This window comes from Cornus florida, unplaced genomic scaffold (assembly GCF_030987335.1).
Source record: "Cornus florida cultivar Cherokee Brave unplaced genomic scaffold, ASM3098733v1 CherokeeBrave_3.0.0_Hap2_Chr04, whole genome shotgun sequence".
Classification (NCBI taxonomy): Eukaryota; Viridiplantae; Streptophyta; class Magnoliopsida; order Cornales; family Cornaceae; genus Cornus; species Cornus florida.
Genome location: NW_026775574.1, coordinates 38,876,386 through 38,898,947, shown reverse-complemented (window position 1 = coordinate 38,898,947; position 22,562 = coordinate 38,876,386). Strand labels below are relative to the sequence as shown.

Below are 22,562 nucleotides of genomic sequence, written 5' to 3'. Positions count from 1 at the left end.
TTCGAACATTTTAGCATTCATGCATTTTATTTTTATTGTCAAAAATATGACTATTTTGCAAATGTGAATAAACATCATTATGTGTTAAGAAATATTATAGACTATATTATGCAAATAGCATATTTGTCAATTAGTATTTCATAAAGGGCATTATGAACTTTTTGTTTTACAAATGGAATACATGGTATTTGATAATTTGATCAAGGGCAAAGTAGACTTTTACTATGCAAAATAACATAATTGGCATTTGTTTAGTTGTGAAAGGATATTTTTGACTTTTATCATGCAAATGGCATGAATGGTATTTAGTAAGAAATAAAAGAACTTTTGAGTCATTTCTTATGATTTTGGTTTTGATCCATGGAGGGAATGACATGTGTAGGTGTACGTGGTTGCACCATATCCATTCATTTTATAACATATAGTATGCCTAGTGTTTTGTTCTTAGAAACCATTTTAGCAAAACCCAATTTTCGTGCATTCTATTTCCTTTCCATAGTGATACATTTTAAGCTAAATTTTGGAAGCTTTATGTTGGGATTTTGATGGGGCTTTGTGAAGGAAAAATATTTCTTAGATAGTGAGGGTTCTTTTGATATCAAACTTGAGTCCATTTCTTTTGTTGCTGGGTTTGGAAAGTGGTGTTAAAAGAAGAGAGTTTTGGTTGTAAACAAAGAAGGAAAGTGTTCTTCACCTTCTAGTTGCTGATTTTGATCCATTTTTGGTGTGGCTATGAATTGTTGAGCAAGTGTTCAAGCTTCCCTTGAGGTAGGATTGTCTAACCCTCAATTCCTTTGCCTTTAGTGAGTTATCTCTTTCAATTTGAGTTGCAAAGTGTATAAACAACCTAAACTGATGCTGAAACTGCTTGGCTGAAATTGCATGCTGCTATTTTGCTCTAATTCATATAAATTCGTAATTTATCATGCAGAGATGATTTGATATTATGATAATATAGTGAATTAGCTTTCATTGAGAATTGGTTTCACATAAATTGGTTGAGAAATGAATTTACCATGAATTTTTGAAGTTAGAGGGTTCTTGCTGGGCATTCTGGGTTGGGGCAGATTATGTCCGAGTTTTTTTCATCAAACTTGCTTTAGATGGTATGGTATTTTGATGAAATAAAATTTTATCTTAAAAATATAGTCTTTTAACTTTCAGTAGCCTTTGGATTCACTCCATTTGGACGAAAATTGAATTTACTATGAATTTTTGAAGATGGAAGCTACAGGCTGGAAATCAGTGTCTGACGAATTTTTATTTCGAAATTGTGAATTAAAACTGTTCCAATTGGGAAGGTATTTTGTTAAACTAAATTGACACTTTCAAAGTACATTGTTTAAGCTTTCATTAGGCTTTCGACTCACTCAATTTGACTTAGAATTGAATTTGTTATGAATTTTCAAAGATGGAAGCTACAGGCTGGAAATCAGTTTCTGGCAGATTTTAGTTCGAACTTTTAGGTCAAAACTGTTCCAATTGGGAAGGGATTTTGTTAAACTAAATTGACACTCTCAAAGTACATTGTTTAAGCTTTCATTAGGCTTTGGAATCACTCAATTTGACTTATAATTGAATTTGTTATGAATTTTCAAATATGGAAGTAACATGCTGCATGTGAACTGCTTATTGTTTAGCCTTGACTTATAATTGAATTTGTTATGAATTTTCAAAGATGGAAGTAACATGCTGCATGTGAACTGTTTACTGTTTAGAAACTTTGGAACATGACACAAATGTGCATTCATCTTGCATGGTCATGGGGTTAAGGTTAGAATGGAAAAAGGAAGTGAAAGTTCAGTAAAATGATTTTGAAAACCGGATAACAGGGAGGTGCCTTGTATCCGTGAGTTAGGAAAGTGGGATTGATTCAATGATTTCAAAACCGGATAAGGAGTTGCCTTATCTGTGCAGTTATGGAAATCTAGAGAAGACGTAGGAGTTGCCTACACATAATTGTGTCACTAGGCCCCAAATGATTACAAGGAGTTACCTTGGATCAGGAATAGATGATCAATTCTCTTCTCGTGGTACAGGGAGCAGCTCTGGCCGGATTACATTAACTTTTTGTAATGGAAATTGGATTTTGGGAAGTGAGAAGTGTCTGTGGCATTAGCATTAGCATCCGCATTGCATGACACTTCATTTTATTATCCTACATGACATTATTTCTTTCCCGAGTTTATATGATCCCATTATCCTTTATCTATTCTTTGTTTGGATTCACGGAGGTATTAAGGAGTGCGCTTTAAGCAATTCCTGCTGAGCTGTAGTTGCTCATTCCTATCTTATTCAAATCTTTTCAGGTCATAGCATGGATGGTGTGGAGGGTGTTCCTCCTCAGCTATAGCCAGAGTCGGGCTGGTGTTGTTGTGTTATATTCCACATAATAGACTATGTTTTGTATTATATTTCCTAGAATTTTCCTGGCATGTACTAAATTTTCTTTCAGACTTTAAAACTTTAAAGTTTTAATATTTGCATCTTATCTATTTATTTTCAATCTTGATTTTATAAAGAGAAATAGATAGGTGGATGTGTGGTTCAGACAGATTACAGGGATATTCAGTGATTTTGAGACTGTGATTATTTGTGTGTTGTGTTCACAATCCGGACTACGGTCTAGGGGCGTGACATGGCATGTCCATGAGTTACTACTTGTCATATGTTTAATTGGAATCATTTGGACAACTCTTGAAATCTAGATAAATTACTTAATTAGTTTAATTAATTTCTATCTTATTGTTCTAATGATTTAGTCATTTAATTCATGGATCTTGTTGTGTTTTATCATATATCATGACTTGGTGCTCTACTCATTGATTTTGGAAACTTGGGATATTATTAAGAACATGACTTGGCTAGGACTTGGTTCTAGTACGGGAGATAGAGAGCTCCCTACATTATAGTGCGCACTAGGGGAAAGGTACCCATGGGTTAATAGCCCTAAAATGATCTCAAGAGTACGGTTTTAATCTGGGCAATGTCCAAGTATCCACTTTGTTTGATTTCGCATTTAAATTCCAAGTTGTTAACTTTGTGAAATTACATCTCATCATGCTACGTTGAAAGTTTTAATGTCACTTTAGTAGCATGGATTAAATTATATCAAATTGCAAACTTTGTAATATGTTGAACTTGTGCATGCTCATTCCCTACGAGTAAACTTGTTTACTCACCCCGAAGTTACCGGGTGTTTTTCAGGTAAAGAAGTAATATTGTGGGATGCACAACAATCATAGACTTGCTAGACTTCTTGGAGTATTTTTGCTATGCTAGAATATACACATGTTAGCATATCTTGTTTCATTTTGCTTAGTAGGTTTTTGAGGTGTTTTAGTCGACCGAAACTCCATTTCGGTCGACCGATGGTTAATGGTTTTGTATTTGAACAGTAAAACTCAATTCCAGTAGCCAAATCTACTATTCAAGAGTCATTTCGGTCGACCGAACCTTTATTTCGGTCTACCGAAGCAGCAAGCACCTTTTCTTCATGATTTCAGCTCTCAGCATGTCCATTTTGGTAGTCCGAAACTCCATTTCGGTCGACCAAAATAGCAAGAAACCGAGCATAGCTTCTGTTGAGTTTCAGCACTGATCTTCCAACTTCAAAGGGTCATAACTTCTTCATTTCTAATCCAAATGGGGTGATTCTTGAGCCTAAACTCAAGAATTATTAGTCATATTTCTAATGGTACCAATCCCATCCTCAGATTCAAAATATAGTGAGAGATATCCATGTTTTAGTGAGGTTGGGTCAGTTTTCGCTTAAACCGGAAAAGGGCATTTTTGTGGGATTCTTACCCAAAGTTCTTAGAACCTCTTGGAATGTTAGGAAATGGTTAGATTAGGTTGTATTCACCTTGTCTGAGTTGTTTAGAGTCAAATTTCTCCTTTTAATTGTGAATTGACCACTTTGCCCTTGTTTGACGGATTTAACTCGTTTTAACTCTAGTTTCCTCTTTTGTTCTCTTTAGCTTCCGTGACCTCATGGAATATCACATTGGTGTCTTAGAGATGATTTATATCTCAAATGACTATAGTTTATCTTCCGCTTCCGCATTCTGAATCCGTTAACGGGTTAATCCTCGGTTCATCACTTACCCACCGGGTTGAAGAAAACCCAGGTTGTTACAAGTGGTATCAGAGCTCCTAGGTTCGAAAACCTTAGGACGACGGGTTTTGGGTGCATATCATGTTTTTGTTGGTGTACTTTGATTTTATTCATATGCCTTGATAAAATGTTTTAGTATTATAATATGTTTACATACTTAGTTTGATAATATGTGTATGTGTTTACGTATTTAAGTGCCTAAAAGTTTTCAGTATTTATTTAGCATGTTGTATATGCTTACCTGCTTTAGCATGACTATATGTCACATATATTGACATGCTTCTTGTTTCGTGCATTCATAGCATGAGTTGCATTCGGTCATGATAACTTGTGTCATTTTTTACCTCTTTCTTCTCGTACGTTTAACATCATGGTTGTCACATGTGGAGAGTCTTCGCGTTAGGGCATTGAGGAACAGGTGGATGACACCGAGTTTACGAGGGGTCCAGGAAGGCCAAGGATTCCAGTTCATGGCACGGTTCCTAATCCACAACGAGCGCCGACTTATGAAGAGCAGATCGCACAAGGAGTGGCTCTGGGGATGTCAGAGTCCATTCAGCAGATGTTTTGTCAGCATATTGCAAGGATGCAAATTCCAGTACTGGCACCAGCACCGGCACCAATTGTTAATGAGGCATTGGATTACTTCATGAAGTTACAGAGGGTTAAGATCGACCAGTTTACAGGGAGTATGGATCCACTTGCTTCGGAGGCATGGCTAGATCTTATGGTACGCAAGCTTGATAGCATAGCAGTGCCTACAGACCGATTGAGGATCTCCTTGACAGCCTCTATGTTCATAGGAGATGCCAATATCTGGTGGAGGTCTATGACCAATGTCCACAATATTGAGTTGATGACTTGGAATGAGTTCAGAGGTTTGTTCTTCGAGCGCTTCTTTCCTAGGGCTATGAGGCTGGAGATGAGGATACAGTTCATAGGTCTTTATCAGGGCACTATGAGTGTCATTGAGTATGAGACACGATTTACTTCTCTCTCTCGTTATGCCGAGGACATGGTGGCGACAGATGAGGCTAGGGCAATGAAATTTCAGGACGGACTACATCTTGACATTAGGTCACGGGTCTCAATACTTGATTTGAGGACTTACAGAGAAATAGTCCAGAGGGCCATGCTAGCTGAGGCAGAGGAACGGAATAAGTTATGGATCAGGGGTACACACAAGTAGCCTCGCAGTGACACTCCGTCATCCTCTGGGAATCAGTGGAAGAAGGCTAAGGTCGGGGATAGTTCACACACTCAGGGACAGGCACAACAGGCTTGGTCTACACCCACAGTTCTTGTATCTTCGGGATCAACCCGGGGAGTGATTTGTCACTATTGTCAGCAGCCAGGGCATATCAAGCCTCGTTGTCCACAGCTTCAGCCACAGACTAGTCAATCATAGGCTAGTAAGCCTACAGCTTCGACGAAAGGATTTCAGGGGACTATCAAACTATTGCAAGTAGCCCGGTCACATGAGGAAGGACTGCCCTCATCCACGGAGCAGAGCACAGGGTGGCACTGGTTCACAAGCCACACCAGCACAGTCTATAGTTGTTCAGTCGGGTTTCAGGGTACCTTAGGCACCACAACCAGTGGCGCTGCCAGTTAGTTCTTATCCGGGTAGAGGTCTTACGCCTACTACTTCTGGACATCAGTTAGGCCACCAGGGCAGTTCTCAGCATTCAGGGGCTGAGGGACGAGCTTATGCATTGCCACAGGCCGATACCTCCGCAGGGATTTCTACAGTTCGAGGTTTTTTTCCAATCTTCAGTTCTTGGGCTAGAGTCCTTGTTGACACAGGTGCATCACATTCATTCAGATCTGCATCATTTGCATATTCCTTAGGTCTGGAGGTCACGCAGTGGGATGGTTTCCTTAGTGTTTTTAGACCATGTTTGTCGGGATTATGCTATCGAGATAGCTGAGCGGACTTTAGAGTTCGATTTCATCATTTTCGATATGACAGGCTTTGACGTCATTCTCGGGATGGACTGGTTGTCTTTCTTTCATGCCACAATTGATTGCTTCTGCGGGTGAGTGTCTGTTTGCACTCCTACGGGAGATCGTTTTCACTTCGTGGGAGATCGGAGCGATTCCCACTCGACGATGATTTTCAGTATTGGTGACTGGATTTGCCACAGGTCCTACTTGGCTAGTTTACTAGTCGATGAGGATAGTTATTTGGGCTGTGCTCTTCCAACAGTTGTTGAGGATTTTGTTGATGTCTTTCCAGAGGAGCTGATAGAGTTACCCCCTTTTCAGGAAGTTGTCTTTGCCATCGACGTCATTCCCGGTATAGCGCCCATCTCTATAGCACTATACCGTATGGCACCGGCAGAGCTTGATGAGCTTAAAGCTCAATTGGATGATTTGAAAGCTAAGGGCTTTATTCGTCCTAGTGCTTCACCCTGGGGAGCACCGATTCTTTTTGCGAAGAAGAAGGATGGGTCCTTGAGACTTTGTATCCATTATAGCAAGCTGAACCACATCACAATAAAAAATAGGTATCATTTGCCTAGGATTGATGACTTGTTTAATCAATTGAAGGGAGCGACATGCTTTTCGAAGATTGATTTGAGGTCGGGTTACTATCAGTTGAGGGTTAAGGATGAGGATGTATCCAAGACCGTTTTCCGCACACGGTATGGACATTATGAGTTTCTAGTGATGCCATTTGGTTTGACCAATGCTCCAGCAGCTTTCATGGACTTGATGAACCGTGTATTCAGTGACCATCTTGATCAGTTCATTGCGGTCTTCGTTGACGACATTCTTGTATACTCAACTTCGGTAGAAGAACATGAGTATCATTTGAGGACAGTATTGCAGATCCTTAGGGATAATCAGTTGTATGCCAAGTTCAAAAAATGCGAATTTTAGCTATCGGCGGTGAAATTCCTTGGACACGTAGTGTCAGGGAGTGGTGTTGCAGTAGATCCGTCAAAGATCGAATCAGTGATGGATTGGGAACATCCGTAGACAGTGTTTGAGATTCGGAGTTTTCTTGGCCTAGCTGGCTACTACCGGAGATTTGTTCCGGATTTCTCTTATTTAGCGGCACCTATGACTCGACTTACCGGCAAGGGGGTTAAGTTCGTATGGAACGAGGCTTGTGAGTTTGCTTTTCAGGAGTTGAAGGTCAGGTTGACATCAGCTCCAGTTTTGATCATTCCTGATCGTGGTTTGGGTTATGTGATCTTTTGTGATACTTCGCGAGAAGGCTTGGGTTGTGTCTTGATGCAGACAGAGCGGGTAGTTACTTATGGGTCTCGATAGTTGAAGACTCACGAGTTGAACTATCCAACACATGATTTGGAGTTGGCAGCAGTTATCTTTGCCCTAAAAGGGTGGACACACTATTTGTACGGGGAGAAGTTTGAAGTTTTCTCCGACCATAAGAGTCTCAAGTATCTCTTCTCTCAAAAGGATTTGAACTTGAGACAGTGCAGATGGGTTGAGTTTATGGAGGACTATGACTTTGAGTTATAGCACCATCCAGGTAAGGCCAATATGGTGGCCGATACATTGAGTAGGAAGTGACGGAGGACTCTTCCTAGCATTTCCATTCACAGATGGAAGATGTTAGAAGAACTTGTAGATATTGGTTTACAGTCTTACGAGGACGCTTCATTGGCTATTTTGTTCAGCCTTGTGGCTCAACCGAATCTTGTTAGCAGAGTTATTGAGGCACAGTTAGAGAATAGGGAGATGAAGGCTATCCATGCTCGGATTTCAGGCGGCGAGAATGTAAAGGGTTGGACCTTACATTCAGACGGTGGTTTCAGGTACAAGGGGATGATGTTTGTTCCTTTATCTTGTCGTGAAGACGTTCTTCGAGATTTTCACCACTCTCGACTTGCAGTTCATCCTGGTGGTATGAAGATGTATCACAATCTACGGCGATAGTTTTGGTGGCAGGGCATGAAACGGGATGTTTCACAGTTTGTGGCTCGATGCCTTACTTGTCAGCAAGTGAAGGCAGAACATCAGAGACCAGCTGAATCATTACAACCATTACCAGTAGTTGAATGGAAATGGGAGCATATCACTATGGATTTTGTGACAGGACTTCCGAGGTCCCAAGCAGGGAATGATGCCATTTGGGTCATAGTTGACAGGTTGACTAAGACGGCACACTTCTTGCCTATGGCAGTGACAGACAGTGCAGAGAGATTGAGTAGGCTGCATGTGAGACAGATTGTCAAGCTTCACGGGGTTCCTGTATCCATTGTTTCGGATAGGGATCTGCGGTTCACATCTCATTTTTGGCAGAGTTTTTAGGAGGCTCTCGATACAGGGCTTCATTTTAGTACGGCATTCCATCCTCAGACTGATGGTCAGTTAGAGTGCACCATTCAGGTATTGGAGGATATGTTACGGGCTTGTATCTTAGATTTTAGTGGTAGTTGGGAGGACTACTTTCCTTTGGTTGAGTTTGCCTACAACAACAGTTACCAAGCCAGTATTGGCATGGCACCTTTTGAGGCATTGTATGGCAGGCCTTGCAGATCTCCAGTTTGTTGGACCGAGGTCGGTGATACCATTGCCTTGGGTCCCGACATCGTCATTGAGATTACAGAGAAAATCAAGTTGATTCGGCAGCGGTTGGTTACCGCACAAAGCAGACAGCAGAATTACGCCGACAGGAGGAAACGATCCTTGTCTTTTGAGGTAGGAGACTATGTCTTTCTTAAGATTTCTCCACGCAAGGGACTTCTGAGATTTCGACAGACTGGCAAGTTGTCTCCTAGGTTCATTGGGCCATTTGAGATTTTGGAACGCGTCGGTGAAGTTGCTTATCGTTTAGCATTGCTGCCAGACCTAGATAGGGTTCACGACGTCTTTTGTGTCTCTATGCTGAGGAAGTACGAACCGGATCCATCACATGTTTTACGATGGATAGATGTTGTAGTTGATGAGGACGTGACCTACGAGGAAGGTCCAATCCAGATTCCTGATTCACGGGAACAGGTCTTGCGGACTAAGACCATTCCATTGGTTAAGGTCTTATGGAGACATCATGGCGTTGAGGAGGCTACCTGGGAGCTCGAGCAGGAGGTTTACTCTCGGTATCCCCATTTGTTCTCTCTTTCAAGTATGATTCGATTTCAAGGATGAAATCCCTTTAAGGAGGGTAAGTTGTAACGACCTAGAAATTTCCCTCATTTTCATTTTTGGTAAATTCATTTTTTTTCGTCTTTTCCCTATTTCGTCCTTTAGTCATTTTTTTTTTTCATTTTTCCTTGCATAACCTCACTTTTTTATGATAGGATTTGATTCCGGCTTTGCATACATCCATTATATTTCATTTCCATGATATCTACATTTTCACTTTTGTAGAAAACCATGTTAAATGCTTACTTCTCTTGTAAAGGGCTTAAAAACAAGACTTTTTGTAATTATCCATAACTTGAGGGGTTTTTGGGTAATTAAGTAAAGTAATTATTTTTTGCCTTAGGGACCATTTAGCAATTTTATTTGGAAGACATTTTCAAAAAGGACCTTTTTGCAATTTCCAGAAATATGACAAGTGTCACTTTCCTAAGGCGCCATTGGTTGATTTTGTAGTGAAGTCACTTGTAGGCTTAATCCTTTGACACATGGAGGGTGGAGATTCAACCATTTGTTGGCCTAGGATTGGAATACATGTTAGCATAGATAGTTGACAAGTGTAGGCTCAATATTTGATCTTGGAAGCTCACTTAGATTCATTACAAGTGTAGGCTTCACAATTAGTCTTGGAAGTGTGCGTGTGAGAGGTAATGCAAGAGCACCTAGTGAGTGGAGATCCCCACCACTTTTACTTAAGGTTTTCTAGTACATTTTAATTGATTCACCACATTTCTTCCAAGAACCTTAAGAAATCTCCATTGAAGCTAAGCTTGAATTAAAGCTTTGAGCTTCATTTTGATAACCTTCCATCACCTTAGAACCTTGAACTTGGAATACAATAGTATCCTCTCACTCTCCTCTATATAAAACCTAGCTTGGTTCTCCATTTTGAGCTTGTTGCATAGGATTATAGAGATTCAATTCTCTATTGAGGTTGGGTGTTATAATTTATTTTTCAAGTGATTTAATTATTCTTGTAGTGATATCCATGTTGTATGCATGTCTTGTATTGAAATAAGAAATAAATGAATTAATTGATTTAAATTCTACTTAATTGTATCATGCTTAAATTCCATTTTTAACTTGATATATAGCATGTCCATGAGTTACTACTTGTCATATATTTAATTGGAATAATTTGGACAACTCTTGAAATCTAGAGAAATTACTTAATTAGTTTAATTAATTTCTATCTTATTGTTCTAATTATTTAGTCATTCAATTCATGGATCTTGTTGTGTTTTATCACATATCATGACTTGTCGCTCTACTTGTTGATTTTGGAAACTTGGGATATTATCAAGAACATGACTTGGCTAGGACTTAGTTCTAGTACGGGAGATAGAGAGCTCCCTACACTATAGTGTCACTAGGGGAAAGGTACCCATGGGTTAATAGCCCTAAAGTGATCTCAAGAGTATGGTTTTAATTCGAGCAATATCCAAGTATCCACTTTGGTTTGATTTCGCATTTAAATTCCAAGTTGTTAACTTTGTGAAATTACATCTCATCATGCTACGTTGAAAGTTTTAATGTCACTTTAATAGCATGGATTGAATTATATCAAATTGCAAACTTTGTAATATGTTAAACTTGTGTATGCTCATTCCCTACGAGTAAACTTGTTTACTCACCCTGAAGTTACCGGATGTTTTTTAGGTAAAGAAGCAATATTGTGGGATGCACAACAATCATAGACCTGCTAGACTTCTTGGAGTATTTTTGCTATGCTAGAATATGCACATGTTAGCATATCTTGTTCCATTTTGCTTAGTATGACAAAATATGTATTTGTTGTCCAAAATATGTAATGTACACTTAAGTATACCTTTTGATGCTCTATGGATGTGTTGTAATATGGCCAAGAGCCAAACATGTTTCCTTTAGTATTTGTATTCAGTTGGTGCATTAATTTGCCTTAAAATCATACTTTAGCTAAATTGGAGGTTTAACATATGAAAATTATGTAAATGAAGTGTATGAGGCCATGAGCCAATGTTTTGTATTCATTCATTCATATCTAGGTTGTGAGTATGTTCACACACTTGAATCCTCATGAAAATTAGTTTTAAACTTCATTTTTGGACTAAGTCATCATAGAAATTCAAAGCATAGATTGAACCTTAGCACTTTATGCATTTAGCAGCTTTTTCAGCAGGTTTTCGAGGTGTTTCAGTCGACTGAAACTCCATTTCGGTCGACCGATGGTTAATGGTTTTGTATTTGAACAGTAAAACTCAATTCCAGTAGCCAAATCTACTGTTCAAGAGTCACTTCGGTCGACCGAACCTTTATTTCGGTCTACCGAAGTAGCAAGCACCTTTTCTTCATGATTTCAGCTCTCAGCATGTCCATTTCGGTAGTCTGAAACTCCATTTTGGTCAACCGAAATAGCAAGAAACCAAGCATAGCTTTTGTTGAGTTTCAGCACATTTCTTCCAACTTCAAAGGGTAATAACATCTTCATTTCTAATCCAAATGGGGTCATTCTTGAGCCTAAACTCAAGGATTTTTAGTAAGCTTCCCAATGGTACTAATACCATCCTCAGATTCAAAACACAATGAGAGATATCCATGTTTTGGTGAGGTGGGGTCAGTTTTCGCTTAAACCGGGAAAGGGCATTTTTGTGGGATTCTTACCCATAGTTCTTAGAACCACTTGGAATGTTAGGAAATGGTCAGATAAGGTTGTATTCACCTTGTTTGACTTTTTTAGAGTCAAATTTCTCCTTTTAATTGTGAATTGACTATTTTGCCTATGTTTGACCGATTTAATCCGTTTTAACTCTAGTTTCTTCTTTTGTTCTCTTTAGCTTCCGTGACCTCATGGTATGTCATATTGGTATCTTAGAGATGATTTATATCTCAAATGACTATAGTTTATCTTCCACATCCGCATTTTGGATCCGTTAACGGGTCAATTCTTGGTTCATCACTTACCCACCGGGTTGAAGAAAACTCGGGTCGTTACAGAAGTAGACATTAAAAAAGAAAAAAAGAATAGTATTTGTGTCCAATTCAAATTAGATGAACTTTATCCTACCTGTTAAGGTGGTCCTATAGAATTTCACCACCTGTCCAAAATTTAAAGACAGGTATCGCCCATCTATTCAGGCTTAACCCCTTTTTTCTCCTTTTTCTTTTCCTTCTTAGCTCATCTCTCTCTCTCTTTCTCTCTCAAATATGCCACTTTCCTCCCTCCTCCTCCTTGGTGGTTGTCTCGGCATGTTCATCGGCTGGAGTTTTTTTCTGGGGGGTTTTAACAAATTAGGTGATGAAGATCGGGGAATAGTGGCCATGGTTTGGTGCGTATAGTCATGTTTGTATAATTGTATTCATATATGTATATGCATGTTTATATATGTATGTATACGAGTGTGTGCCTATATATATACATATATATGTATATGTGTAGAGAGGGAAAGAAGAGAGAGGGTCGTCATGGGTTTGCTGAGATACAACGGACGGGTCTGAACGACAGCTCCAAATTTGTGCGTAAAAGTTAGGAATGAATTGAGAACAAAGGAGTTCAGAGAATTGAGAAATTAGGGATGGAGAAAGAAGTCAAAGCACGGCAAGAGAACTAAGAGTCTGAAAGGAGAGAGATTTGGAAATACTTCGATGGGTTTGTAATCGATCCCCACAAATTCCATGTTTGTATATTGTTGGTTTATATCCCTTCCATGTTCATCCTATGTGATTCTACCATATCCTCACAAGATTAAACTTTAAAATCAGTATCATTCTTTATATCCATCCATATAACCCAGTGAACCAATCTGATGGATGTGTCGATGGTGGTGGTCCAAGGATGAGGGAGGGCTTAAGTTGGTGATGCGTCGATTTTTATGTTGTCTATATATACATGGGTTCATGTATATTTTAGAGGAGATTTTTTGGAAGAAAAGAAAAAGGAATATATTTTTTCTCTGTTTAGATTTTTGGGTTTGCTTTCTCATCTAATGGAGGCTCCCATAAGACTATTTTTCTAAGGTTATTCATGGAGGCTTATGAGTGATTCCTAAAGGCAAGACCATTACCAAGAAGATGGAGATCCATGGAAAATGTGTCTAGCAAAAGGAATCTACAATAAGTGAGAACATTCACTTTAGAGGAGAGATCTAAGGTTTACTCAAACCTTGATGTAAGTTTCAATTTATCAATTGAATTATACATCATATTTTATTTTTGCATAAAACTTGTCTCTATGTGATGAATCAAGATCTATGTATGAAAAACCCTCAGAAAGTTTTTAAAACTTGCACATTTCCCAATAGTGGTATCAGAGCATGGTTTGATTCATTACTAAAGACCATGTTTTTATCAAAATCATCATTCATGGATCCAAATTATATATGTATAAATATATATTTATTGATGTATGATTTAATATGTTGATATATATTGATACATGATAATGTATGTATAATTGTGAATAAATGATGATGTATAATTGGGCCATGGATGAAGCTTATAGGTTAATTGAATGTAATTTTATCTTTGGATGAATGTAATTAAGGTTTTGATTTAGCCGTTTGAAAGTTCAATGATGTAATTTAATTTTTTTCATTGTATTTCAAATTGTAAATATTTATTAAAGCCATGTAATCTTCATCAAAGGATACTATAAAGCTTCAAGAAAGTCCAAAAGGGTTAAATTAGGTGTCAGCAATTTTCTAGATTTTTTTTCAGAATTTTTCAGAGTTTTCTGGAATTTTTTGAGTTTAATTTTAATTTTCTGGGATTTTAAATAATTTTCTGGAATTTTTTCGGCATTTTCCGGCAGCTGGAGCGCCGCCCGTGGCAAAGTGCGGCTTCGGAAAATGGCCGGCCGATCCGGTGTGGCGTGGTACATCAGCATTCCGTGCAACTGGATCAGCGGCCCTTGGATTAAACGATGGTAGCCAAAAATAATCCCATGTGACGCGGAGATGAAGAACTACAGGTGTACCTAATGAGAGTGCGCGTGAGCTGCACGCGCCGAAGATTGCGGTGCCAACAAGCGCGTGCCAGCGCGTAAAACGCGCTGGCAATTACCAGACGCACGTGCCCGCGCATGGGAGCGCGTGGCACGCGCTTTAAGCTCCCACCAGCGAGTGCAAGCGCGTGGGATCTCGTGGCACGCGCTGGGACCCTTCAGGGGTGCGTGCTAGCGCGTGCAAGACCTTCTAGGCGCGTTCTAAGGGCTGTTATACTTCTCATAGTGCGTTCCAGCTCCCTACAGGTGTTTACAAGCCGTTGGTGGACACCCGTACAACAAGAATATTATTTAAATGTTAAAAGCTGATTCCATTGGCAATTTAGTTTGCTTTTGTTTGTTGTTTATTTATTTATGTGATGCATGGAATAATTAATTGCTAATTATTATTGTTCATGCATTGGATCTAGGATTTTTATCTAAATGACTTGATTTATATTAATTGAATTATGAAAATTAATTAGATTTGATTACTAATTAATTAGAGGGCACTTATTGGGAAACATAAAAAAAATAAAAAATAAAAAAATTATTTTTGAAAATTATTTTTAAAGTGTACCTCAAATTAAATATTAATGAATCATTTAAAAATCCAGTTATTTTCTAAATTTAATTTGATTAAAATGAAGGCGTTTTGCATGTATTAGATCATGGATATGAATAAATGAAAAAACCCTAATTATGAATGATTAAAAATTGAGTGGGAGTAAGGATTTTTATACATTACCACATGGCCTTCGTTATTATAACCATTGTAATTAGATCTTCAAACATAAGGCCCCACGCATGATTTGAATAGTCTTAATATTACAAGAATGGTTGTATCATGAAAAGAAAAATATTAAATGTTCATTGTAATTAGATCTTTAAAAATAAGGACCTACGCATAATTTAAAGAGTCTAGATTATAATGACAAGATATTTAATGTTTTATTTTTTGTTGGAGAATTAATATAAGTTATACACTCTTCTAAAATTAATAATGTTAGCTCCCCAATGGAGTGGTCTTGTGACGACCTTGCTTTTTAGGCCAGCGTGTCCTGTGATGAACCGTAAGGATGATCCGATAACGGATCTGAAATGTAGAAGCGAAAACAGCAAACGAGACTCTAAGAAGTCAAAGTGAGCTTCCATGAGGTCGTGGAACTCAATGAGAACTGATGCGGAAGCAAAAAATCAAAAATATGACAAATAAGCTCCCAGGGGCAAAATAGTCATTTTTGAAAACTATAGATTCAGGTGCCACCGAGCACACCGCTGGAAGGACAACAAAAAACTAATCAAAATAGACTCAAGAATCGCATGATTCGGAGTCCGGACGAAGGAGAAACGGCATGACGAAGAAAAACGAGCACTTAAGGCAAAAAGGGTAAACTGGTAATTATTCAAGAAGAACCGGGTGCAACTGAGTACACCGTTGGAAAGACAGCGAAAAATTAGTCAAGCTCAAAAAAAAATTCACTTGAATCGGAGTCCGGACGAAGGAGAAAAGCCCAAAAGAAGAATTGACGTCGCGGCGGCCCGACGAGGGGGCCCATGCGCGCACCCATGCACGCCGCGTGCGCGCTGGGCGCACACACGGCTGCCAGCAACCCAAAAGCAGCTATGTGTTTTTTTTTCAAAAAAAAAAAAATAGAACAGAGGCTGAATTTGGAGGCCTAGATGATTTTTTTTGCAAAAACACAAAGAAGAAACCCCCCTCAAAATTGAGCTTTCTACATGACTCGCAAAAAAATTAAAAAAAAAAACGCAATGAAGGATGCCCGAAATTCCCCTCCATGAAATCTGGTCATGGAGGTCCAAAATGCTGCTAAATTGAAAAACTGAGAGCTGAACTTCGTAAGCGATTTCCGATAGCAAGACGACATTTTCTGAAAAAACACGGAAAAGAAACCCCCCCTAAAATCATGTTTTCTATTCAACCATGTTGAAAGAAGTAAATAAAACCATAGTGAAAATTTTATAATGCCCTTATATCAGAATATGCAAAAAAAAGTGCGAAATGAATTCACAGGAGGCTCAAATCACCAAGGATGAGGTTTTACCTGGAAACGACCATGCACGCAAACGTAACTTACCTATTAAGACGTGCTACATTGGTCCACGACTTAAAAATACCACCGATGCAAAATCCGACCCCCCAACGAGCAAAAAGGCAAAAATGGAACTTAGAATGAAAACTCGGATCCAAAAATACAAAACGGGATCAAATGACCGTTTGGCCCTTGGTCACACTTCAAACATGATTTATGAGACCCTATGAAAGAATGAGAATGGAATTCCCACACCCGATACAACCATGGTGAAGCAATGACTTGTGATTTTTCAAGATTTTCACAATATTTCATGAAGTTAAAAAGTACATAGAATACAATATAATGGTCATTGGCCTCCGGCCTCATCTCATACATATCAAATACATTGAAAGGAGTGTACTTAAGTACACATTACATACATGGAATCAAATATACATATTTTGACATATAAGTCTACAAAATGACATTTCATGCTAACATTTGCATGAAATGGAAACTTGAAAGCTACATGACATCCAAGGAATGCTAGGCTTCACGAACCAAGTCTTCGTACCTGAAATATACCCCAGTATCGTATGGGTGGGAAACATAAAGCTACTCGTAGCAGATGAGCATTAATCGACCTAGCATTTTATAAATTTATCACCTTAAGGTGAAACATGTTAAAGGGGTTCATGCCACCTAACGTCTATATCGAAATGAGACTCAGGGAGCATCCTAAGCTACCTTAGAGTGTTTTTAGCATAAATCACATCATCTATGCCATTTAAACAATATGGAAGCACGTTATACAAAGCAACAAGATATAGGTTCTTAAAGGTATTAACTTGCAATCTCGAATACAAAAACAACTAAAGTGATCATGTCACCTAGCGTCTATGTTCTAAATAAGTCTAATGAATCATCCTAGGCCATGCTGAACAATCAAAACGCAAATTACAACTTCAATGCAATCTAACCACATAAAAGCATATTATACAAGGCAACAAAATACAATTTCTTAAAGCTATCAGCTTGAAATCTAAAGCACGAAAACAACAGAAGTGGGTCATGCCACCTAACGTCTAAGTTATAAATGAATCAGTAGGATCTATCCTAAGCTTTGTTAGAACGTCAAAACACAATTTTCAATATCGATGCAATTTAACCAACATTGGAACTTCCAATACAACGCATAAAGCACAATTTCGCAAAGTTAACATCATATAACTTAAAATGGAACGACAAATAAGAAACAACAAGTTACAACATCATCTAGTTATCAACTTGAAAATGAAATACGAAATCAAACAAAGTGGATACTCGGATGTCACGCCGAATCAGACCGACAACATAGTTACTTTAGGGTTACTAGCCCATGGAAGTATTAATAATTCACCTTGCATATTGCATGATAGTATTAATAATTCACCTTGCATATTGTATGAATGCATTTATATTCAGATATTATGTCTAATCCATTTTAATCTGCTTGCTAACATATTCAATGTATTTGGACCTCATTTATATTGACTAGATAAGGAACTTAGATATTTTATTCACAACGTAAGGATACAAATGTATATATTACTCCTATACCTAATCATTTTACTTTAAGATACCCAAGAGAACATTAATACTTTTAATAAGTGAAATAAGGCAAATGATATGATTTGGTGCAATATTCTAGAGTTTATCTCAAATACGTTCCAAAGCTAACATTTACATTATTTTATTTTCTTCAAGCATTATGTTAAATATCAATGAGATATTTTGGTGAGTTTAGATAGAAAAAAAAAAGCCTAAATACTATGTCGAATTTAAATACCATCAAGATAGCCTAGGGATCTCCAGTAAAAGATCGAATTTTAGAAAATGATTGTTTATTATTTAAAAATTGAACTGAAGTTAACATAATTATTGCATTGTTACCAAACTCGTTCGACTCTTTTAGAGTGAACTAAATAAGGAACCAGTTTAAGTTCACACTCGCTGATATTCTTATAGAATTGGTAACAGATGAAGGGATAATCAAAAGTATAGGTGTTCCTATCAATCTAACCTAGTCTATACCATCTTCTTCTAGGCCCAAGTAAAAGGGCAAAGGAAAGGAGAAGAATGATAATAGGACTAAGCTAGCACAAAATATGGGTATCCAAAAGGTTAAAGGGAATAAGACAGTATATGTTGAGGGCAAAGGAAACTGTTTCTTTTGCTGCTAAATAAGACACTAAAGGATAAAGTGTCTAAGCAATGACGTGGCATAGGAAAATGTATATTTAATCATTGAGCCATGTTATGTGGTTTTATCTATTAATTCCTGATGGATAAATTCTGGAGCCACTAAATATATTTGCAATTCGTTGCAAGGATATCAGGAATCCAGAAGCCTCGATAATATAGATATATATTTGTCTTTTGACCTGATGCCAAGATTGTAACTAAGTTAGTGGGAGTATTACATCTGAAATTAAAGAGTATGAGGATATTAATATTAGAGAACTATCTTTATGCACAGATGTTAGACGCAATCTCATTCTTGTTTCACTTTTGGTTTATAAAAACTGTATTGTTATTTTGTAAAATTGGTTTTATAAAATTGAATAGATATGCGATTGCTTTTGGTGCATTGAAAGATGGTTAATATACTATAACCACAAGCTCTTAATATTTACAGGAAGTAGAAACTAATGTTGCATCTTCTAAATTGAATGTTAATAGAAAATTTGTTATTCCTGACTCATTGTATTTTTACTGTCTATTTTTTGGTTGCTATCAGTCAAAATGAAATTCAAAGATTGGTCAAAGAAGGTTTATAACCTAGGGAGGCAGGGGAGCCTAAACCAACTTGTGAATCATGTATTGAATGATAGATACCCCTAAGGGCTTTAATCAGCCAAATGAAATAGACATAAAGAACAATTGGAGTTGGTACACATTGACACGTATGGTCTTATGAACATCCAAGCAAGATTACTCACGTTTTGGATAAATTTACTTGATGCAACATAAGTCTTAAAATTTTGGTATATTCCGAAAGTGTCAAGACTAATGTGGAGCATAAATTAGGTAAATTTATCAAAACACTTCGATCTAATCATAGATATGAGTATTTCTTGGGATAGTGCAAAGACTATAAGGTCAATGAGGGTGTTGTGTACCAATTTTTTCGCAATTGACGCTCAATGAATTGAGCTGTCAAATAGGAATAACAGAATTTTGCTTATTATGGTTAGATTTATGATTTGATATGTTTTATTATCTCTTTCATTTTAGAGTTTAGCCTTAACAATATCGATGTACATTATGAACTGCATTCCATCTTAGTCTGTCCCAAGGATATCTTTTGAGTTGTGTTTTTTACTAAATCTTAGTTTGAATCACATGCACATATGGGGTAGTCTTACACATGTGCGCTTGATATGGACAAGTAAGTTGGAAGCAAATCATATGCATGATAGATTTGATAGCTACTCTAAAGGCACTAGGATGGATTATTTTATGATCTCAATGATAAAAGTCAATTGTTTACAGTCACTGTTTATCTATAGGAGGATCATATTACGAATCACATGCCTAATAGAATAATGTTAGAGAATATGGTATGAGTACCAGATGTACCACATGTGAACACACTTATTATAAAAATTAAGAATAATATATGAATTCCCTATTGATGTGTCAACATCATCTAGTACACAGATTCTTGCATCGATACATTGTTGTAGTGGGAGGATTATCATCCAATCTGACAGAATCATATTTTTAAGTGAGACCTTTATGGACATCCCTGTCAAACATGAGTTAGACCCAGGAAGCTACACGGAAACATGAACCGATATGGATACAGATCGTTTTGGCAAGTTGCTATAAAATCAGAGTTGGAATCTATGTATTCTAATAAAATCTGGGATCTTGTAGAACTTTCTAGTAGGGTGAGACCTATAGAAGGCAAGTTAATCTACGAAAGGATACCAGAAGATTTCTTAGTAAATATATCATGAGTATACAAGGGAACGTCATTATTTTTCCAATTCTATATATTGATTGATGAGTGCTGAAAAGTGCGCATTTAAACCCCTTAAGCTTAGATATTCTAGAACCTTTATCTATCTTATTTTCCTGCTTTAGATTGATTTTGTATTATTTTTATTTTTGGGTACTTATCCCCAAAATAAGCTAACTCCGCTAAATAAGAGCATAATTAAAGCAATCTTGAGATGAATCAAAGAAAGGAGCAAAGTGGGAGCAAAAGGAAGCAAGTGATGGAAATTCAGCAAGTTCGATCGATCTCAGAAAATATTGGATCGATCGAAAGTTCATCGATCTCAGTATTTCAAGATGGATCCAAGCTCTTTTGTCCTTATCCAAAGATCCCACAAAGTTCGATCGATCCAACTTTCTTCCAATCGATCGAAAAGATTCCATCTTATCCAGTTGTAACACCCTACCTACCACACTTGTCTCTTTCCCAAAAATATCTTTAAAATATCTCAGATTTGTCTTTATCCAAAAAGGTGCCGTCATAAAGGATCAATCCAGCTTAAGTTCGATAGATCTCAGCCATGTTCGATCGATCTCACCATAAGTTCGATCAATCGAACTTCCCAAAGTGCAAGAAAATTCAATTTCCAGCTCATTAAAAGTTATCTCATGTCCAATCATTAGAAGGAATATTGGTGTACGAGCCCAGCTCATTGGGGGTGACAATTAACCTACCTATATAAGGAATATGAGCCAATACATTGATACAGATTTAGACATACACTAGAGACACAACTTCCATATCATATTTTTAGTGAGGAAGAAAAGAAGAGAGGAGGCTAGAGACACAAGCTTGGAGTTTTTCCATCAACCAAGAAGAGGAGCAATCTCTACCATGGAGTTAGCCCTTGAGGGTTGGAGGACATCATCCATGAGTGGCTAGACATCCTCTTGGGGCTAGAGTTAGCCCTAAGCATGCTTTCTACATCTTGATTTATGTAATTTTTAGGAGATTTTTGTTGTGATACATGTTTTGACACTTTTATATACATAGATCTTGTTTATTCAATGATTTGTGTGGTTTAATGCTTCCAATTGATCATTTCATTCTATCCATATGTCTATGTATGCTAGAATAGATGTTCACATGTTTGTCTCTAGATTTTGTGTTATTGATGCATGTCTATGTGTATTGATACTATAGATCTAGAGATTGTCAAGACATAGTGCTTAATAGAATGCTTTTGTGGTATATTTGATGGTTCATACTCATTTCTTGATGGATTGTGCCTCTCCCTTAGTTTAATTAGTTTAATTTCATGTCATTAGCTTAATTATAGTGTAGTTGTAGTTTAGATGCTAAATGGGAGGACAATCCATGCTTGTTGTTTTATGTTCTATACTTACGAAAACAAGTAGCATCTGTCTCAAACCTTGTGATGTGTTTGGATTGTGAGCTTAAAGAAAGGATTAATGGTTTAGTTTGATATATTGTGCTATCCACCATGTTGTATAGGCAATATGTACTTAATTGGTCATCCATGCTTGTTGAAACAACCACACACACACACTATTGTTGCAATACATGTTGTCCCCCTCATTAATCATTCATTAAGGGTGTAGAAAAGCTTTGCTTAGTGGTGACCTCTAAATTCCAAGATCTCTCTCTCTTATTTTCTCTCCATTACATTTAATTGTTGACTTTAGTTTAAATTGCATCTTAGTGTAATTCAACTACCAATCAATCTTTTGATCATTCGACCTACTAACCTTAATTTCGATTCCACAACCAAATACGATCCACCAATCCCTTGGGACAATCCCTACTCGCCCTAACTATATTTTTAGTGAAAGGTAGTAGTGGCAAATTAAAAATATAAAACTTGGCCACACTCACCATAGTCCAACATCTTCTCTTTTGCTAAGCTTTGGTCAAACGACACACCAAGTTTTTGGCACCGTTGCTGGGGATTGATTGAAGGCAACGTCGTATTTGTGGAATCAATTAGGAATTAGTACTCTTTTGATCATGTCTATACTTTATTTTCATTTTCATTTTGGTTACTTATTGTGTTGGTTCTTGTTTGACTATGTGTATTAAGCTAGAAGGTGAGCAAGGGAGCATTTTAAGCAAGGAGCTAAGCAAAAGCAAGGAAAGAGCTAAAATCTAAAATTGAATTGAAGTACTAAAAGACCCTTTGTGAGCTCTTTCTTAACTCACTCTTTAGTTAAATCGTTGGCCCGTGTGGAGGCTTGTAATTCAATTCTTAGATAAATCGTGAGCCTACATGGAGGCAATTTTATTCTTTGCATATTGTTGAAAGCATAGGAGTATGGGATCATTGTATGT

At 37.4% G+C, this 22,562-nt stretch overlaps 1 long non-coding RNA gene across 1 annotated transcript; it reads left to right on the top strand.

The window, feature by feature from the left end:
• The first annotated feature begins 424 nt into the window (after window positions 1-424).
• Window positions 425-2,506, top strand: LOC132303169 (uncharacterized). Its single transcript, XR_009481103.1, has 2 exons — window positions 425-768; window positions 2,310-2,506. It is a non-coding gene; the product is annotated as an uncharacterized LOC132303169 (long non-coding RNA).
• Window positions 2,507-22,562: the final 20,056 nt, after the last annotated feature.